Raw genomic sequence first — 12,562 nt, 5'->3', positions numbered from 1 at the left:
TTTATTGTTGATATTGACTAGTTATAAACACCCTTCAATTTATTTCATCCTGTGGTTGGTAGTAATGTAGATTTACGCTAATCATGGCCACAGAGGCTGCAGTTTAGAAGAGTTACGTGGCTGACTTGTGAAGTGATTCCATTGTTGTAGAACTATGACAACAATGGAATTCCCTTAGAGGCCAGTACAGGCATAACAGATTATTCCTTTTGCACATTTTGGCCAAAATTCTCAAACCCGGGTCCCTAAATATAGACTTCTAAAGAAATTATATGATTTTCAAAGGTCTCTCTGACTTCAGTACAGTGCAGCTCACATTAGCTTCAGTGGGATTTGTGGATACTTGCATTTCTGAAGATGAGACTATATTTATTAACAAGATCATTTAAATTATTTTAGGTGGTTATCTTTAAGGTACCCAGTCTGAAAATGTGGGCCTCAACTTACTTTGATTATGAACTCCAGATTTCAGTTAACACAGGAAACAATTAACTTTATCACTGTTTCTTATCAGATTTCCATTATCCTTCTATAAATTTCACACCAAAAACTATAACACAACTTGTATGGGAAAAGTAGAGAAATAAGTTGAATAGTATGATGAAAGGAACCTTATACAGCCTTGATTCAGAAAAGCACTTGGCGATGTTTTAACAAGTCCCATTGACTTTAAGTACTTTGCTGAACTGGGTCCAAACTACCTAAAATGGCAAAGTTGGCAGGAAAAAGTATAGAAATGCCAATGTAAATATCAAGACCTGTGGCCAAAATTATTTTAAAATAAAACTTAACTTTAAAAAACAATTATGTTTTTTATATGCACACATGCAAGAGTAAATGAATAAAGAAACCATTACATATTCTATTCATATGAGCACATATGCTACTTAGAACAATTTACATTCTTAATACCACAATAAAGCATTATAATATACATTATTTTGAGTTTTTCATTCTGTCAAACATGGGATTGTGTGGAAAAGCAAGAATATGAGTGTCGGGAATATGAGTTTATACAGCCCTGGTTGGCTGGCAGGTATAGCCTGTATCAGTACACTAAATATTCTCAATAACAAATGGACACAGAACACTGAATACATCCTTGATTGCTTTGTGATTAAAATTCTACCCGTTAATTCAAATAACTACATTGATTTTTCATTGCATTCTCCTGCTTATGGGTAACTACCATCTTGGAAGTTTACTTTGCGCTATTGACTAGTTTTTCTATGTTCATAACTCTGATTAAGTTCCTCATGTCACTCCGATACAGGTAGATGCTATCTTATACATATTTGTGTCTGAATCAGTTGTTGTCTCGATCAGTTCCTTAGTTTTGTGTTCTTACAAGTCTCAGATATGTAAAAGTGTCATGCCTTTCAGAAGTCATTTCATCCAGTGTCTTCTCTTTGTTAGAAGTTTATTGGCATCCACGGGGTCCCAGAACAAGTGAGGCTTTTCTACAAAAACAATTCATAGCTTGGCAGAAGTGTAAGGTCCTGAACCCTATAGAGGATCTCTTGTGCAGGATTAGGTTTGTTTGTCTGTGTTTCAGTATGTATACATGGGTAATGAGAGGTCTTGGACTTAGGTCTGTTTCTAGGTATTAACTACTTTTTCCTGTCTTTCCCTTTTTCACATGAGAGAGTTAAAACCAAGGAACTCATTTTCTATGTGGCAGTATTCTGATGCCTAAGAGGAAACTGAGAAATGGTTTCAGTGTAGATGGGATGGTTCACCTCATATAATTTCAGAGCTTCAGTGAAACATTTCTACAGATCATTTGGAGTCAGATTTTCAAGTGCTCAATGCTGATAGTTAGGGCCAAATTTTCCAAAGTGCTCAGCACCTAGCAGTTTGCATTACAACCCTTATGGCTGATATTTGAAAGAAATCTTCACCCAACATTCTACTAGCCACTTATTTTGGTGCTGAAATGGGAGGTGAGCTCTTCTGAAAAGCATGCCCCTACTTGTGAGAACTATGCATTTTGGAAAAATCTGCCCCAGAGAGTCGTCTTTACAGCATTAGTGGTCATAGTAACTGTATATTGTAGTCTATTAGCTAGTCTTCCTCATTTTCTAGCTTGTATCCCAAGCCCTTGTTTTCTTTAATTAGTATGTTAGAGATTTTGTGAGAAAATCAGTGTCCTGAGCATGTTGCGTCTAGTTGGTCAAGTCCATTCGTTCTTCTTCTTCTAAATTTAATTCTTGAAATATTGCTTCTGTCAGTTTATCCTGCTGTGAAAGTGTATGCAGGATGAGAAGAGTGCATGCAATCCAGTTTACCATCTATTGATTCTTTTGTGGCATTGATTGTAGCTGTGTTGGCAGAACTATGCCTAGAGAAGGGGAAAGAAAATAGTGGTTCCCCATCACCGCAAAGTTCCTGTGAAAGGAACAAAGAAATCCATAGATGTGATCTTGGTTGTGTAGCCTTTCCTTATTGCCAGGATTTTCCAGATCTCCAGGTACCTCCTTCCCTTTTTATTCATTAAAGCTTGTCCTCAAATAGGAAAATGTCTGTGTCTCAAAAACACACACCCACACACACACACACACTCCTTGTTTTCATTGAAATTTGAATTTTTTTCAGCCAGCTCCATAAATTGAAAAACAGGATTAATTTTCATGAAAGCGGTTGTAACAAAAATAGCCTATCTTTTTTTGTCAAAATATTAAATTTCAACCAAAAAAATTAGTCAGAAAATTGGAATATATCAACCAATGCCTTATTAAGGTGTTAATGAAAGATGGGAAGGGTCTGAGTTTTTCCTTCTGAGCTACTAATTCAGATCCCCAGTTTTCTGCTGTGTAGATCTTCAAACCTTGATTCTGAGTGATTTCTTTTTCATTTCAGAAGAGACCTGGAGATGATGGGAGATTCATTTCTGCTTATTAAAATCATTGTAAAAAATTGGAATATGCCTTATGCCCCATCTTTGAAATAAGACTGTCAGTACTGATCATATCTCTATCTGCATCCTATATAGCTTAATTTTGCCTTTTATGTAAAAATAATATATAGATATTGTATTATTAGATTTATGTATCAGGACTGAAATTCATAACCATTCTGCCTTATTAGAAAGGAGAAAATACTTTTTGGTAGGTGCTATTCACTTGCATAATGTGACGACTTGGAGAGAAAGATCCTAATTATTATGATCTATTCAGTATGGGCCTGAACTTTGTGCTTTGCACATTTTGATTTGAAGATTGAGAAAGTCCATTCCTGAGGGCGTGCAGGAAAATAACCCTTTCAAATGATTATGAATTACTCTGTGCTCTGTGTGTGTAGTAAAATTTTGACGTAAAGAGCAAACTTGCTTTACTTCCTAACCTAATTCTTTTACCTTTGATCCCATCTCTTCTTTCTTTTCACAGTTTTAGCAAAATGTGAAACTAATGAAAAATGTTTGCAGTACTGATTATAGAGTGCTGTGCAATACCTGGTATGAGCATATGCACGTAGGAATCACAGCTCAAATGGATCCTTGATTACTCATATGGCTTTAGGCAAGTTGTGATTTCTGATAACAGGGAGGGCAAGAAATCATTTTCAATATTTTCATTAGACTGCTGTTCACATCTACTGTGGAAAAACAAGTTAAATGTTCTGCTAGCCAGTTGCTATACCATCATTACAGATCACTTTAGGAGGTCTCCTTTTATTCATGCCAGCTGAATGGCTTAACCTAAAAGTATTCTCAAGTGTTTAACATGCTTCCTTCATTTTAAAAGGGGAGATACTAAAAACTGAGAGGATTGAATCACTATTTGGAGACAAAATGTGTATGATATAAATAAGTCCCATCAGTGGCGGTCTGATGGTTTCCAACTTAAATAGTTTTTTATTAAATATGAAATGTCCAAATTATCAAATGATTGTCAGTTGCTTGAAAAACAATTTTGCAGTGCCTTTCTTCAGCATCTTGTATCATAGCTGCAGGATATCCATTGATAATGTTGCCTTAATATTAGACAAGCAGACAAATAATGTGATTGTTCTGTTTTGCCATATTATTCAGAGCAGTGCTTCAAAATTAAAACTGGCTCATGACTTGTGGTGTGACGAAGTCCATTATTTTATTTGTTGGCTACTTTTAAAGCCTCAACATCAATACTGGGATTTTTGTTTGTTCATTTGGTTTTATTTTTTGGTAACCAACTTTGCATAATGGTGTTGTCTAGCTCTTATATTTGCACAAGTATAGGACAAGATCCTGGGATCTTATCTTGGGTAGCACCAACTCTTCAAGCAGTCAGCGTGATTTTATTGGACCCACAAAGTATGATGGCAGTGCACAACTTGAGGAAGAGTGGCAGAATTGGGTCAATAAATATAAAATGATAGTTTTTACAGCAGAACAGAAGCTCCATGGGTAGTAAAATCAAAGGTAGAGATGGATGAATCTCCAGTGATTCAATGGTCGGCTTTGGTTTTGATAAGCCCTGAAATTTAGTTGTTTATACAAGGGTTATCCAAACTATCAAAACCTTTTGAGTTTGCAAAATTTGGCTGGAAGGTTGAGAACAAGTTTTCTCAAGGGAGTTTCTGATGCTTCTAGTTCCAGCTGGAAATACTATAAAAACAGTTATTCAGTATCTTGGCACCTGTGGTTCCTGTCCTGTAAGCCAGAAATGAAAAATCACACATGCAATGATTTCAGAAACTCAGAAAAAACTTTTTCGTCCATTTTTAGAGCCAGACTCAGAAAAAGGTTTGAGTTAAGGGTAGGTTTCTTATTTTGCCTTTCCCAATTGCCCTTTGCAGCAATTTACTCATACCTATTAATTGTATAACTGTTACATAGGTTGGGTATTTTACTAGTTGTGTTATTTCCATTTTTACTGTATCTCTTCAATGCATACAGTAATGTTAGACAACATATGTGAAAGGCTGATATTAGTACAGACCACCCTTAAATTTGTAGTAATTGCCCTAAATTAAATTATGGGTAAAACCCATCTCAGATTTTCTTTCACTGTTCATGTCCTCACAAAGGACTGTTTGTTCTAGGAGAAAATGAAATATGTGACATCTGCATTTAACAGCAAATTAGTTTATCAAGATTTCTGATAGCAAAAGATGACAAAGGTTAACTTGGAAAATGTTCCCAATTGTTATATCTCTCATGTCATTTGATCTTGTTCAGAGTGGGTCACCACCTTTGCCAGGGCACACCAGAGCTTGTAATTTTTCCTCTGGCATGACTTTTTAGAGCCTGATCTATCACCGTTGATGTCAATGGAAGTTTTCTCATTGACTTTGAGAGTAGATTCACTGTGGGTTTGTTTACTGTCCTGCATTGTTCCAAGGCTAAAGTAAAAGCCATTCTATTAGGAGATATATGAATGGATTAAAATGTTTATTAAACTGTCCTTGCCAGTTGTTTTCCTAGAATTGGTGCAAAGCACCCGTATTCATACTGAGAATAGGTGCCAGTATAGCAGTAGTTCTCTTATTTTCCCCTCTGAACATATTTCGGACTCTGTCGCAGTTGCAGTGGCTCCCCACAGAGCCTTCCAAACAAGAGGCAATTTCACCATGTCCATTTCCTGTTTTTGATTCCTCCCAAGTTCTGTTAGGCTGGCATAAAGGTCAAGCTACCTGCTTTTCTGAATGTGTAAGTTTATGGTAATGATACTGCTCTAGTACCTGTGTGTAGCAGGGCAGAGATTTCAATCCAACCTTGTTTTCTCTTTGCATTTACTGAGGTGGGCTTATAGAAGTAGTTGTCCCATCTGTAGTCATGTTTGTTTGTTTTAGAGAATACAACTGATATTAATTTACAAAAATAAGGAAAGGTTGTCCTTTATAATTATTAATTAGCCTGCACACCTGCCAAGAAGGTGTTTCCATAAGCCTTGTCTTAAGTACTTTGCTGTTTTTTTTTCATTTGGGAGGATCAATGCTAATTTTCTGTGTTTACTAGCAATCATAGATGACTAGCAGTTAAAAAGCCATCAGCTCTGTCACATTTTTCAGTGAACAGAATCCCTTTCCAGATGGCCCTTCATTTGGATAATGGACAGCCTAAGGGGATAAAATGTCACCTGTTGTAGCTAGTCAACAATATTAATAAAAACAGAAGAATAGACCATTCATGAAATGGGCAACAACCCAAAACAGATTTATGAATTTGTGGACTGTGTCCTTTTGTAGCACTCTTGCCTATAAGAACTTGCAGAGTTTCTCAGCTCTAGCTACCATTCTCTTTGCAGTGTTGTTAGTTTCATGCATGACTGATTATTGATGGATCTAATTTTCTAAATTTATCTCTTGGAAAAAACAGAAAATAGATGGAAGAGGCATGTTATTATTAGATCTGAGCAAAAATTTTCAGTCAAGTAATTTTTGTCAAAAATGCAGTTTTGGGTTGACCAAAACTATTTAACAAACTCGGGTCAAATTCAATAAATTGTTTCTGCTGAATTAAAAAAAGGAGGGAAAAAGTCCAAATGTTTTGTCAATATTTTCAAAATAAAATGTTTTGACTTTTCATTTTGAATCAATGTTTTGTTTAGAAACTTAGCTCAATTTGTTTATTTTTTTTTAAAAGGGTGACAACAAATGCCAGAAAATGTAATGAAGCCATTTTTGTTTGTTTGTTTGTTTTTCACATTGGCAGGCAAAATGAGGAAAACAAATCAATTTTGGTTCAACCAAAATTTTTTTCCAGATATTTTTTGATTCGGCCACAAAACCAAAAGATCAGTTATGTGCTCATCTCTAGTTATGATATCTAAAGCTATTCTATGGAAACAGCTATAACAAGCAATATAGCAAACCAAGGTCAATGTGGAAAAAGTTTTAGGGCCTGAACCAACTAGGGGCCGTGCTCCTCTTGACCCGCTGCTCACAAACAGGGAAGTGGCAATCAGGGGAGGTCCCAGATGATTGGAAAAAAGCAAATATAGTGCCCATCTTTAAAAAAGGGAAGAAGGAGACTTCACCTCAGTCCCTGGAAAAATCATGGAGCAGGTCTTCAAGGAATCCATTTTGAAGCACTTGGAGGAGAGGAAGGTGATAAGGAACAGTCAACATGGATTCACCAAGGTCAATGCCTGACCAACCTGAGTGCCTTCTATGATGAGATAACTGGCTCTGTGGACATCGGGAAAGCAGTGGACGTGATATATCTTGACTTTAGCAAAGCTTTTGATATGGTCTCCCACAGTATTCTTGCCAGCAAGTTAAAAAAGTATGGATTGGATGAATGAACTATAAAGTGGATAGAAAGCTGGCAACATTGTCAGGCTCAATGGGTAGTGATCAATGGCTTGATGTCTTGTTGGCAGCCGGTATCAAGCGGAGTGCCTCAGGGGTTCTTCCTGGGGCCAGTTTTGTTCAACATCTTCATTAATGATCTGGATGATGGGATGGATTGCACCCTCAGCAAGTTTGCGTATGACACTATGTTGTGGGGAGATGTAGATGCACTGGAGGGTAGGGATAGGGTCCAGAGTGACCTAGACAAATTGGAGGATTGGGCCAAAAGAACTCTGATGAGATTCAACAAGGACAAGAGCAGAGTCCTGCACTTAGAACAGAAGAATCCCATGCACTTCTACAGGCTAGGGACCAACTGGCTAAGTGGCAGTTCCCCAGAAAAGTACCTGGGGATTACAGTGGATCAGAAGCTGAATACGAGTCAACAGTGTGCCCTTGTTGCCAAGAAGGCTAACGGCATTTTGAGCTGTATAAGTAGGAACATTGCCAGCAGATCGAGGGACGTGATTATTCCCTTCTATTTGGCATTGGTGAGGCCTCATCTGGAGTACTGTGTTCAGTTTTGGGCCCCACACTACAAGACGGATGTGGAAAAATTGGAAAGAGTCCAGGGGAGGGCAACAAAAATGGTTAGGGGGCTGGAGCACATGACTTATGAGGAGAGGCTGACGGAACTGGTATTATTTAGTCTGCAGAAGAGAAGTATGAGGGGGGATTTGATAGCTGCTTTCCACTACCTGAAAGGGGGTTCCAAAGAGGATGGATCTAGACTGTCATCAGTAGTAGCAGATGGCAGAACAAGGAGTAATGGTCTCAAGGTGCGGTGGGAGAGGTTTAGGTTGGATATTAGGAAAAACTTTTTCACTAGGAGGGTGGTGAAGCACTGGAATGGGTTACCTAGGGAGGTTACCTTCCTTAGAGGTTTTTAAGGTCAGACTTGAGAAAGCTCTGTCTGGGATGATTTAGTTGGGGGCAAGGGGTTGGACTAGATGACCTCCTGAGGTCCCTTCCAGCCCACGTATTCTATGATGCTATGAATACTTAAACCAGGAAGACACAAAGGGGAGCTGTCTGAGCAACAACACAGACTTCCTGTCCATCTCTGCTCCATATCCTGTTTGTGATAGACTCTAGACTCCAGCTTCTGACCCTGGTTTATGCTCACCATTGCTATTCAATTGCTGTCTGTAACCTGGTGCTTGATCCCTATCTCTTGGTAATCTGACCCTTCCTGTCTCCTGACACCTGATTCTCAGTCTTCCCACTGGCATGTCTTGGACTCTGACCTTCTGGTACCCGACTTGGCCTGACTTCCAACTCCTGCTCCAACCACTAGGTCTGAGTGCCCATGTCCCTGTCATGACAGCCATAAATCCAGTGTGCCTATTCAGTCTGTGATTTTTAGGGGATAACAAAGTTATGAATTTAAGCTTGCGTGCTTGTTTTCTGAAGGTGTTGAACAGGTTTCTTTTCTTTTGACTTTTCTTTTGAGAGGTCAGATATGGAGTGTGAAAGGTGTTCTCCTATGTGTGATATGGTGTTTTTGTCTTATCATTTTCCTGTGCAAGTTCATCTGAGAGCGTAGTAATTGTCTGAATTCCCCCACATAGTTGTTGGGGCATTTAGTGCACTGGGTCCTATATGTCTATCACAACATATGCTGCACCTTATTCAAAATGGGTTATTTGACTTAATCTCTACTTACTACATTACATGTACTCCCTCATGAGTGCAAACAATGTGAAATGGGGATTTTAAAATACATTTTTGTGATCTGATAAATTTCACCTGAAAAATGGAGCGTGTCTCTTTATAGCCTGGTTACAACCATGCTACTCAATTTGGAGCCTGGAAATCTGGACCTGTATGTTCTTTTCCCAGTTTCGTCACTCAAATGTTGTCTGAGCTTAGACAGGTCTCTTAACATATGTCTCAGTTTACTCATTTAATAAAATGGGTGTAATACTTCACTTTATAAAGCAATAGGGGCATGTGGGGGTGTAAATTTTTTTTATATATTTTCCAGCATTCCATTACGGTCCAAACAATCTTGAAGTGGGAATATATTACAGTATATTTTCAATGAAACAGACACATTGTTTTCTCACACACTCACTTATTTATGCTTCAGATATAAGCAAAAGTTAGTTTATTCACACTCCATCTCTTCTTTAGACCTGAAGGCACTAGATGCCAAACTGATGATGTATACATAGAAAAATAATCAAGTGGACTGCCAGGCAATACACTAACCTTGCAGGAATCTGCTGAAGCACACACAAGAAACTGAATACTTTTTATATTTACATGTATTGATAGTCTCACACAGGGCCATCCTTAGGATTTATGGGGCCTTATGCAGTATTATAAAACTGGTGCCCCTATGCCCGACTTGCTCTTAGCAACACAAACATAGACTTACAGTATTAGAAAACTTACCAAGGGCACTTTATTAAAACCAGTTTAAACAAATTAAGCACATTATAATGCTGATGTTCTCCCTCCCCCTCCCCCCCAGTGCTGACACACACGGAGCTTCGTATGGAGAAGATGCTGCGGCAACCTGAGCTCGCATCCTGGGGGTGGGGGGGGATGAGGCAGCAAAGAATTCCAAACCGCCCTGCTGGTGGTGGGGGTGTGTGTGGAGGGGATGGGGCATGGGGAACTGGGTCTGCAGTTGCTCCATGGGGCCTGGGCCGAGGGGGCTTACCTGGAACAAGGAGCACCCACTGGTTGAGGTGCCCTTCCACTGGGTGCCAGTGCCGCCTCCTGCATGGTCAAGGAACCCCATGCTCCCTGGTCTCCGCATTCGGATAATTGATGGGGCTAGGGTGGGCGCACGGGTGGGGAGGGAGCTGCATGCACAGCACCCTCCCACCAGCACTTCCCCAGGCCTGGCGCGGGGGAGGCCTAGCTGTCCACAGTGCCTGGCAGTGCAGCAACCAGAAACACCTAGGCCTGCTGCCAAGCTTTCCCCCCCAGCCCCTTCGCACCACCAAGTGGTACGAGCCTCTGCGGGGGGAGGTGGGGGCAGAGCAGAGCTGCAGAGGCTAAGAGCTCCTTTCTGCACCTGTCACTGACAGGAGCCTTCAGCTGGCAGCTCACTGGCTGAGAGGAGCAAGTGGGTGGGGGAGAGGGAGAAGGCAGCCCTGGGCCTGCTGGCCGAGACCAGCCAGGGGGAGGGGCTGGCCCGGAGAGGAACCAGCACTGTGGCCGCTTGGCTGCAGCGTGCATGGAGCATCGGGCCGGGTCAGCACACAGCGCCCTCTTTGGCTGGCTACCCTGGGCACCCACCCCAGCCACCCACCTCAAAAAGTCCGTCCCTGGTCCTGGTGGTGCCCCAATTTTTCTGGTGCCCTACGCATATGCTGCGTATGCCTAAGGACAGACCTGGTATCTCAGAACTTTATATGCTGAACCCCTCTCCTCTCACTTACAGATCAATACCTCACAAACTAGTCTGTGGCATGAATTTTCTTTTCTACCAAGTTCAAGAATCAGCTCAGATCCTGCATGAAACTTTGGACTAAAGGAGTCACCTGGAGTTTTTACATGGAGGATAAAGCCACATTTTCTTCAGTAATGACATTGGTTTGCAGGGGATATTCTTTCAAGGGAGAAAAAATACATCTGTGTACAATTCTGATGTTTTTTACTCTCACTCTCCACCCAGGAAATAGATTCAGACTGCATGATGGATCACACAGTATTAAGTGATATGCATAATCACAGTTTTTATCAATATAAATAGGTTGATTTTATTGTAGAGTCTAAGGTTAAAGATTTTTCAAAAGTGACTAGTGGCTAGTGATTTTTGGGTCTCAATTTTGGGGGTGCCCAACTTGAACTACCTTAAAGGTGCCTGATTTTTTCAGAAAGTACTGAGCACCATCCTGTGAAAAACTGGACTTTTTAAGGTAGTTCAAGCTGGGTACCTAACACCTCTAGTCATGTATGAAAATTTTGGTCCATGTCTTCCGAAACTGTGTGTAAAATATGTTGTATCCTCATTTCATGTAAATCAGTGAAGTCAGTAGAGCTATGCCAGATTACACCAGGGTTGGATCTGGACCACAATGTATACACCAGTGTAGGGGTCGGCAACCTCTAGCATGCAGCTCACCAGGGTAAGCACCCTGGCAGGCCGGGCCAGTTTGTTTACCTGCCGCGTTGGCAGGTTTGACCGACCGCAGCTCCCACTGGCTGTGGTTTGCGGTCCCAGGCCAATGTGGGCAGCGGAAAGTGGCGCGGGCGAGGGATGTGCTGGTCACGGCTTCCCGCCACGCCCATTGGCCTGGGACGGTGAACCGCGGCCAGTGGGAGCCACAACCGGCCAAATCTGCCGACGCAGCAGGTAAACAAACTGGCCCGACCTGCCAGGGTGCTTATCCTGGTGAGCCGCATGCCAAAGGTTGCCGACCCCTGCACCAGTGGCAAAGTTTTACCCTCCATATTTAATAAATCATATTATTTTACAAAGAAGGTAGCATTTTAATTTAATTTCCTGGAGGAGCAAGTGCTGAGCATATTGTGGAGAGGAAGCCCTCCCAAACTTACATAGAAGAAAACACTTTGCTTTGATATTTAATGACCCTGCTGTCTGACTTAGGAGCAGTGTTTATGGGTTCCTGCAAGAGCTGTAATAAGCTTTTCTTAGCTCAGAAGTGGATTGACTTGACCTAAGCTTTGAGTAGTAAATGGAAAAACAGGTTGAGAATCCTCAGGGCTCTGAAAAGAGTTTGAAGGGATGCTCTCAGAGAGAGGAATAGGAAATAGCATCATATGATGTGCTGATGGGAAACGCAGCATATTTTGGTATCACAAATGAGAATAGTCCTATAGTATTACCACCTTTTGGGGCAGTGGCTACATTTTAATTGGGGCTTGTTTGGGGACACACTGCTGACTGTTAATGCTCTCCTGACCATATTTTCACATCCTGGATTTTAATGTAGGCTAAACATAGCTTATTCCTTTTATTTGGTAAGGGAGGATGAAAATGTGATTAGGTAGTATTTTAGCAGTCTCATTAAGATAATCCTCCTGTCTTTAAACCATTTATCACCATTACCACAATTTGTTCTGGGGAAAAGATAAACTAAAAAAACCTAACAGAGAGGGAAAAAGAACAGTTAGGCAAACTGGTTCTCAGTTAAACTAATTCATTCTTCATTCCTCAGGGCTGTACATGTGAAAGTAGTCATTCTCATAGGCATTAGGACTAGAAAGTTCAGTTTGTTCTTCAGGGCCACTATCACTCATTCTTTCTTCCATCCATCATGCTAAGTTATAAATCACAACAATAAATATATATCAAGGAGAAGCA

The 12,562-nt window shown here is 40.5% G+C and overlaps 1 long non-coding RNA gene across 1 annotated transcript in view; it reads left to right on the top strand.

The window, feature by feature from the left end:
- The window catches only part of LOC123376248, a 35,479-nt gene extending 24,457 nt beyond the window's left edge, over positions 1-11,022 (top strand). Inside the window, exon 5 of the long non-coding RNA XR_006581728.1 lies at positions 10,676-11,022. This is a non-coding gene — a long non-coding RNA (uncharacterized LOC123376248). The remainder of the gene's footprint in view (positions 1-10,675) is intronic.
- Positions 11,023-12,562: the final 1,540 nt, after the last annotated feature.

Source organism: Mauremys mutica, chromosome 8 (genome assembly GCF_020497125.1).
Source record: "Mauremys mutica isolate MM-2020 ecotype Southern chromosome 8, ASM2049712v1, whole genome shotgun sequence".
In the NCBI taxonomy this organism is placed as follows: Eukaryota; Metazoa; Chordata; order Testudines; family Geoemydidae; genus Mauremys; species Mauremys mutica.
The sequence above is the reverse complement of the archived record's forward strand: the minus strand, read 5'-3'. Positions and strand labels throughout refer to the sequence as shown.